The 9,701-nt window shown below is 36.5% G+C and overlaps 1 pseudogene; it reads right to left on the bottom strand.

Moving 5' to 3' along the window:
* Positions 1-7,274: 7,274 nt before the first annotated feature.
* LOC149176184 (putative protein phosphatase 2C 27 pseudogene) lies at positions 7,275-8,147 on the bottom strand (annotated as a pseudogene).
* Positions 8,148-9,701: the final 1,554 nt, after the last annotated feature.

Here is a 9,701-nt window from a genome sequence, read left to right as displayed (position 1 = left end):
TGAGAGGGAGCTAGAATTTGACTGATAGTGTTAGTGTTGTAAGAGATTTAGAAATAGCAATGCCAAATTAAATACAAGTTGTTGGATCTAGCACTAGCATAAGGCACACCATTATACCAGAAAATTATAACGATGTCACAATGTGAAGAAACAAAAAAGAGCTTGCATCTGACAAGTACAATAAACATTCAATGATGCCTGCTGGCTCTAGATATGCAGGTACATTTATATTCATAAAATATGAAGGCCAAGTAGACAGTTGATGTTCACTAATGCTTTCAATAATGGGAATATACTTGCTCACATAGTTTGGATCAAGAGGGTTGAAGACTTCTTCCACTCTATCCATTTGTGCGGCTCTCTGCTACTAATGCAATAGAGACAAACATTCAAACCGAGATTACAAGAGTTATTGCTACTTCAAACATCTTAGCCAACACAGTACACTTTTTTTAATACCTAAATGTGACAACTAAACTATGACAAACATAAAAATGATGCAGACTGCTCAGATGTCATGACTGCATTGAAACTGACAACTAGGACAAGAGTATCCAACAAAGCACCTAGAGGCTCGAACCTGAAAATAAATTGCACAGTTTAGACCTCATGGAAAGGTCATATATATTATGTTTCAATGGATCTCTAAAGTTTGACAATGACTAACTAGAGGGAAATCATGTACAAGCCCTGAAAGTTGATAAAGAATTGGAACAGTCCCATAAAGAGGCACTTGTTTTTCCAATTGAAGGATAGTTTGGTGGAAGCTATAAGGGAGTCAAAGACATGTTTGAAGAATCTAAAGAAGAAAAATAAAATGGTGGTGTCTTCCCTATTACAATGGGGAGTCTCATAGGCTCCCTTGAGGATGATAACGCTGACTATGAAGAAAATTCTAAAAATTTTCAGTTTGATGCCTTGAGTAGTGATAAAGACGCTTCTCCAAAGGAGGATCAATGTGATTTTCTTAAAGAAACCACTGGAGACAAGAAAATGGGCATGGAGTACTGGGTGAATGATCCTCTTTTCAGCATCATCGGAGACCACCATGAAAGTTTGTTGCCCAGTGAGATAGGGGTGGTATTGCAATAGTAACAAATGAAGAATCTGAACCAGGGTCTAGAAGAGACAACATCATTTGCCTCATGGGATATGATGGTATGCTCACTGTCCTAGAAGGACATAGCAAAAAAATGAGTTAGGTTGAAGAATTGAGGTGCATAGAAGATCTAGGATATGAAGTCCAAGGGTTGAAAGGCATAATTTCCTATTGGAAAATGCAAACCTCATGACACCAAACCATGCTCATGATATTGATGAAAGTATCGTTGTTTTGGACTCAGAAATTGAGAAAAACAATTACACATTTATAGCCATACATTTGGAGGATTTTAACTTAAAGTCTTCATGCATGCCATCTAATGAGGACCCAGGAAAGGAGTTTCTGTAGAGGGCTAAGGTTAAGTGTGTTAGAGACGAGATTTCAAGACTAGTAAAAGGACCCTCAAATCAACCTTCTGAAGGGTTGCTCTGTGAATCAGATTCTGTAAGTTTGAATAAAGGTTTGATTCAAAATCAACACCAGGGACGACATGATAAGGTTTTCCTTATTAGAAAGAGCACCATTCTTTGAGCCCAAGCCATGATACAAACATGAGTGTTCTTGGCCCTGGAGACAACCTTTCCTTTGCTAGAATGAAAATATATTTTTCATGAACCAAAGAGAGTCTGAATGTGGGTGTTTGCAACTTTGCACAAGAGCTTTAGAGGGTGGATTTAATGAAGTTATCAGTGATAAGGAGGGTTTCTCTCCCATAATATGCTAGTTTCGCAGTGATCAAGGACTTATAGGCCGATTTTTGCCTAGAATGTTGAGAATTCATGATCCCATGGTATCAAAGGAAGGGAATGAGGACACTAACCCACCAACAACAACACTTGTGGCTTGTAAGTACTCTTATTTTAACATATCACCTTTTTTCATGATGACTAAACACGGGAAAGGGACACTGCAACCTTGAGATGATGAAGTGGATTCATTGGATAATTGATTTTTCCTTAACAAATCTATGTTGATATGTTCAGATTTGAGGGTTCTCAAAAACTCCTTTACGGAGCACTTGCCCCCCAAGTTAGAGCCATATACTATCTAACATTTTGCACATGGATTGGCATATATATTCTAGAATCTGGAATACAAGGGGAGTCCTATGGAAGGAAGCCTTTGATGATAAATATAAATGACCTCAGGATTACAGTTTTATTGATATGTCATCACACATGAGAAACTCCTGTAGGATCCAATGTGATGTTTTCCTAGAAAAAAGGTATTAACTGCAAAATTTTTCTTTTTACAGTTAAAATGGCCTTGGAAAGACAATGCAACTCATCTTTTGTAGCCTATCTTATCAGTTCAAAGGGAAATCAAAGCTTTCTCTCATAATCATGCTATCATATTCAATAGGAAGGAGGGTCCTTGATATGTACCAACATTTATTATGTCATGGTGATGACAAAATCAAGTGTTATTGAAGGTTTGATCTTAGACAGAATGCAGTGTTAGCACACAACTTGTTCTTATAGATTGTAACATGTCCTTTCAGATTTGTGGAGTGAGTATCATCTTAGAATATTCTGGTATAGGTTGGCACTAATATGCATCAGCAAGTGCCCAGTGCAGACCTATGTAGAACTCTTATATTACAGAGCTTCCCAGTGAACTAATTACGGATAACTTTGTTGTTGAACACTTGCAAAGATTGGCAAAGTAAACATATATTGAACTGCAATTTGTTTGTTGTATTTATGACCACAGAGGAAAGCACGTGTTGGCATTATTTTAAGTAGGGATATAGGTTTAAGTCAATGCAATGGAAGTGGTTACATACATTGTAAACAAACAACAACTTCTCCATACACAAGATTTATTAGTATATTTTCTAGTGAATGATCCTCTAGTTGCATCTTTTTTTCTTAGCCTTTGAAATCATCACAAGTGCCTAGAAACCTAGAATAGACTCACCCAGTTATAGTAAATTCATGTTGTTTCATGACCTCAGATCTGTGGTGTGTTCTGAATTTGATATTGAGAATAGTACAAATAGATGCCCAGTGATGCATTGGAAACAGAGAAGGCCATGAAAGTACTTATTGGAGCATTGTAATGCCTAGCTAGCTATAGGAAATAGACTTGCATGAGTAGAGTATGAAGTCTAAGGTGATTGTCAAGGTAAAGGGATGGAAGAACTGAGAGCACCATCTGAGTGATGAATTTGGTCTTCCACACTGGAACTTTTCACCTTCTTAGTAGTCTGAGGCTCTATGGACAAATCAAATCTTATGCCCTTCATTTTTAGCTCCTGAATACATCTACTCATAGCCCTAGAAGCAACCCTGTAATTACCATTTTCCCATTCTACAATGAACTTGGAATCATCCCTTATCCGAAGAAATTTTATACCTCTTTCAACAACAATTTTTAGCATCAATAAAGTGCAAATATCTCTACTCTATTATTAGTATCAACCTTGACTACTGCCTTTAAAGCAACAACATGATTGTATCCAATAATATTTTCCAAGAATACCTTGACAAACTCCATCAAAATAGCTCCATGCCTTAATTTATCAATCTCATAGTTTTTCAAATTTCATTGGTTGTTCATCTTTATAGGTTTGCAAATACCTTGATATGCATATCTAACATGATGAACTCATGATACCCAACTAATACGTGATATTCATGATATCCACTCATATATCTCCTCTTGCTAGCACAACACAATTCTTATTCTATTTTCCTAAACACTAGGGCAAAGAACACACATCTAGCATTCTACCACTTGATTTTGCTCAAATGAAAATTTGAGCCTTGAGGAAAATTTGGCTACAACAAGTAACTTCAGTCAATCTTCACTGAAGCATAAATGGTTCGTACAAACCAGAAGCATGCGTAGAAACCAATTGTACCTGTCAATACAAAGAAAGCATATGGGATAATTGTCATGTAGTCGAAGTACAAAATACCAGAGACAACGTTTGTAATCTCCATCTTGGTGAAGAAGTAGAATGTAGCATACAGGAATAGGTAAAGTGAAGATGAGCCTGAAGTTAGATAATCTCTCCACCACTAGTGGTAGTCCTCACTACACAACTGAAAGTAGCAGAGGACAGTAGTGATCTCTACACAAGTAACAATAAGGATAACAAAGACAATGAATAGAAACCCAAAAATGTAATAAAATTGATGCAGCCAAATAGATGTTAAGATGAAGAATAATTCAATGAAAAGTGCACTAAAGGGTAATATGCCTCCAATGAGTACTAAGAAAACTGGATGCATGTACCATGCCTGCTCTAGAATCTACCTGGGAATTTTATTTGTCTTAACATGATCTTCAATTACAGGTTTCTTGTAGCCAAAGTAACTACCAACAAAGACACAAATATCACAAACCATAAAAATACCAAAGTAGCCATTGTCCTAATTGGTATGGCACCAGAGGGCTCTTCACCCCAGATCAATGCATTGAGGACAAAGAAAATGCCAGAAAACAATGCTAGGGAAGATGAACGCAGTCTTCAGTGTGTTTGTTTTCCATTCTGTGCCCTTGAACATATTATATAGATGAGCAGAAGAGTAGACAACAAACAAACCCATGAACACCCACAAGAGAACCATAGTTGTCATCAATCCACCATGATAGGATGGTGAAAGAAATCTAATCATGGTAAATATCATTATGACAAGTGTCATCCAGTTTCTTCTTGGGCTTCATCTTGTGTCTCCAATTGATTGTAATTTGAGATTGTAAGATAATCCTCACTTACTTGAACTCTGCATAAGGTTGGTTCCTGGATTGACATGATCTATTGTTTCTCATTTAAGGTCTTGGTCAACCTTTTCACACCTCACAAAGGTTACTCATTAATGTCTAACCTAACCCTGTAATCTTTTCCATCAACTTCCTCTTGCAATGGGATTGTAGAGAGTTTCATCCACAGGTTTTCCCCTTGTTATGACTGAGATAACAGGTCTATGTTATGTGTGCCCTCATTATGACATGTATAATCCAACCAACTCTTTTTTATCAAATCTACTCTTAACATGTGTTGTTTTGATCAATCTCCCAACTACATTTGTCTAGTGTAACATTTGACTCAGGTTTGACTTTGAAGGCAGATGCATAGGCTTCTTGAGGCACATTTAGGACTGTTAACATAATTATCCTTTTTGTACTACCTTTAGTTTTACATACTCAAGAAAAGGCAACAAACTACCTTTAGTTTTACATGCTCTAGGGTACACTAGTGCTTCATGCTCTAGGGTACACTTCAAGTGCATGAAATTTTTGTAAAGGAGCTCTTATTGACTGGTATATATAATTATAGTTATAAATTGCAATCCTGAGGTACCCCTTGTAGCATGTTGTTACAATCTAAAGTCTGCAGTAGAGGCCTAATGCATCTTGATCTTGGTCTAACTGTACCTGAGCTACAATAGCTGCAAATATAAAAGACATAGGAGTGGAGGGTAGAAGTTGTTCATAGGAGTCTTTGAATGTGGATCAAATCTGAAGAATACAGAGGCCTGGGTGAGTAAATCAGTGATGGAAATTTGTGGTACAACAGGGATCAGGATGCAGTAAATATTGCAGATCTCAGACCTGTAACCAGAGCAGATTTTGAATTTAGAGTTCAAGTCTACAAGGTATGGAAAATGCTGACAACCAAACTTCCACTATGATATAGTACATAATCTTGTAGAAGATGCATTCTGATCTTAAAGAATATCATCCACAACAGACCAAACTCAGAGAATTTCAGAACAATGCTCAAATTGGAGGACAAGATATAACATTGTTATAAAATGGTATATATATATATATATATATATATATATATATATATATATATATATATATATATATATATAGAGAGAGAGAGAGAGAGAGAGAGAGAGAGAGAGAGAGAGAGAGAGAGAGAGAGAGAGAGAGAGAGAGAGAGGAATTTGAGCCTATTTGAGCCTTGAGCGCCAGAATGATTTTAGATAGGGCCAACCCATCAATATTGACTTAAATTTGAAAATTTTGGAGGGCCAACTTGTCATCAGTGGTTCTCCCCATTACACCATCCTCCCATATTTTTGTAATTTTTCTATTACCTGGAATCCATTTTAGATCAGACTGTAATAGGGGTCCTGCTGCTTTATAGTCACAAGATTGGAGACCCTTGCTCCTCTAGGAGAGGCTTATTAGGATTCCAGGACCTTTTTCTACTGGGGAAAACATATTTTTGTGACTATTGTTTCTTTCCACCATTTGTGGGTCCCAAAGATAAGCCATGAGAGGATGTTTGCACCAAGGGAAATATTCATGAGAGAAGGGTCCTTAATTTCCAGACTGACATTGTCCTTCAGAGCTTGGATCATGTTCCAGGTTAAATGATGAAACTTTTTAGAGTTATATTTTCTGCTTTGAGTCTGAAACTTTTTGATCTCTTTGTAAAAGAGTTGAGCATTGATATAAAGGAAGAGAGGATAAGACATATTTTATGAGCACTACTCTACTAGTCAGGTTTAACCACTGAGAACTACAGGTAGTCATTTTATTTTTAATCTTTCTCAATAAACAATAGATGATGGGTGGCCTAATGTTATTAGAATTCCTAGATACTTGAAGGGGCTCTAGTTTGAAAAGCGTGGAAATTGCAAAATTCTAGAAATGAGCTGTATTTGCTAAGCATTGTTGTTCCATCTATATATTTGGCTTTTCCCTTTGTTTACTTTTCCACCAGATGTGTTTAAAATTGGAATCAATAAACTATGGGGAAGGTTTGGAATCTTTGTGGGACAAGATGTCATAGTGATCAACTAAGCTTGTAGTTTTTCTTTCCTGAGAAGCTGATGTAGAGGTTTGGCCTTGATTTGATCTCTGCCTCTGAGAGGATTTATTTTGGCAGGTGCATTTCCTTGATGTTGACTGATATTCTTCTGAACAATTTCCCCTCGAACTTCCTCTTTAGATGGAGTTTGCATTGGGTCTGCTTTTTTTGCCATTGATGAAACCACAATATTTGTGGTATGAATTGTACATGAATGACAACAATTCATTATTAGATTCTTTAGTGCACTCCCCTTTATTTATTAGATTTACATCAACCCCTAATAATGTTTTTCACACAAGCTATCTGAAAAGCCTTGCAGGCTGTACAAATCTTCTATAGAAATACTTTTTCAAAATATGTGGTTTATTGATAATGATATTGAGGGGAGGCTCATAATGGAAGCAAACCATGAACATAGTAAAATTGTCCACAATTTGGGGGGAGGCTCATAATGGAAGAAAACCATGAACATAGTAAAATTTTCCATAATTTGGGGGGAGGCTCATAATGGAAGCAAACCATGAACATAGTAAAATTGTCCACAATTTTACTTTTTATAGCTTCATCAATAAGATCTTTGCAGCATGTTTTCAGATCATTGTGTTCTTGCTGCTTATGCTTGGCAAACTCAACTACATTTTGGCTTGTAAAACTTCCCAGATACATGAAAAGAAATTCATCATCTTTTGACAATTTTGTTTTCTTTACCTCAGGCTCTGCACTCAAATGCCTACCACCAACAGTAAGATCTTTCATACCTTGTATGCCAATCACCCAAAACCCTTGTGACATTTAACTGACAATTCAAATAAACATCATCCACATGTCCTCCTAATCCTTGAATATGTTTTCTCTATCTTGTGCAACAAGGCCTGTGATCCCTTGACATTTCTACAGCCCATCCATGCCTAGGCAACACAACTTGACAGTCTCCAACATTTACAACCAGTAGAGTTCTCCCAGAAACCATTGTAGTTAGGGTTGTTGTACTTGATGAGAGAACAATGTGAAGTAAACAATCCTTAGCAAATGTTTGTCTGTCTCTGTAAAAAAATTTCTAATTGCTTTCTCCAGTGCTAAAGGAAAATCAAGATTCTCTACAATGAACCTGGATAGATTGTCATTAACAAAATGGGTAGAAACTTTTCCTCCATGTCCATCAAACACCCTATAGAAGACAACAGGACATTGACCAAAGGAACTCTGGTCATATGTTTTTGGAAAAATCAACAATGCATAAATTTGCAGCTTCCATGTTTTCATGACCTCCTATATCATACCAGAATTGAGAGTGGAGGATTGGCATAAAGTCTGTTTCCAAACATTCTCTATTTTTATTTCAAACAGTGTTGGAAATCATCATGCAATATCTGTATTACCCCTCCGTGACACTGATAGAACCCTTCAAATCTTAGTAGCAATATACTATTGTAGCATTCGCCTTATTAGAGCATGGCCAAGGTGGAAGTTCTAAAACCTTTTCGAGGCTGAAGTAGTTGTACACAATACCATTTTACTGGTTGAAATGATGCTGCTTGATGACCTGTAATGTTGAAACTACCTACAGAAGACCCTCTTGCAATAGTATTTCTGTGCAACTACTATCATGTTAACAATTATTTTCCCACTACACAGGAATAACTCCAACCATTTGTTCCTTCTGTCTGTTGCTTGCATTTGCCTCCTTTAATGCTGATTAATAATATAAAATACTGACCAATATTTTCCAGATTAACACAGCCATGGAAAACCATCTTGAACTTGCCTTAGATAAGGAGGATATCTATAAGTTGTTCTTGGAAATAATACTTGTACTGACTACTTGAATATATCATTGTTTTACGACTACCATTTCTAATCCGCCAGTGAATACTCTTCGGAATAATTTGAAATCTAAAGGTCAACAAAATAAAACAGCAGGAGATGACATCACCCAGTGTTTTATTCATCCAATGAGCCTTGGAGAAAACAAAAAAAGGTGAAGGCCAATTCTGTCTTCAACAAGCAATGATACAAAAACAATCTTTTTCTAGCCTAGTGCTTTTCCTTGTTCCAAATTGAGAAACAACAGTTTGCTTTAGGCCCTTTGATTTTGTGTATGGATAGGATAAAGGCCTTTTTCCCACTTTTAAATCTGACTTTGATTTCAAGTTGTTAACCTGGTAAATCGAGTTCCTTCTCATTTGGTTTCAAACTTTAGATTTCACTTACTCAACTATGATCAAAACTACTGGGGTATGAACTTTGAACATGTTGGGATACATGGAGGACTTTGAACATGTTGGGACTTTTCAACCTCTTACTCATTGATCTGAAATTAGTGCTAAAGGTTCATGTTTAAAATCAGTATTTAAAGACTAAAATTTAAAAGAACTAAAATGACATAGGCAATACTCAGCCAATTGATAACAAGATCACTCATATGGGCTACATCTTCGAGTTCGCTTCAATTAACAAATTGATCCATTCATAAATATGCAAAGTACATCATGTTTCCTCTTTACATCAAAATAATGGCCTCAATCCATACAGACTATCTATGATGTTCTCTAGGAACATGACAATGGATTCTTCCCACAATCCATGAACTTAGGCTTTCCTTATTCTCCTGATGAAGGGGAACTCTATTGCCGATTGAATCCCATAACCCGAATCTATTGCCTTTTATTCTTGCTAAGGCGTTGTTGAACCCGGAGGCCTTTTAGATGCGAACACAGGTAGCTAACTCATACATGTCTTCATACTTAGGAAAACCCTTCCTCTTGCTCATTTATCTAACCACAAAAATAGATTACTTAGCATTCCACTGTATAGACT

Source organism: Pinus tabuliformis, chromosome 4_1 (assembly GCF_031772625.1).
Source record: "Pinus tabuliformis cultivar Carrire ecotype Pingquan chromosome 4_1, CPIR1, whole genome shotgun sequence".
NCBI lineage: Eukaryota > Viridiplantae > Streptophyta > Pinopsida > Pinales > Pinaceae > Pinus > Pinus tabuliformis.
Note: the sequence above shows the minus strand (reverse complement) of the source record. Positions and strands in the feature narration are given on the sequence as shown.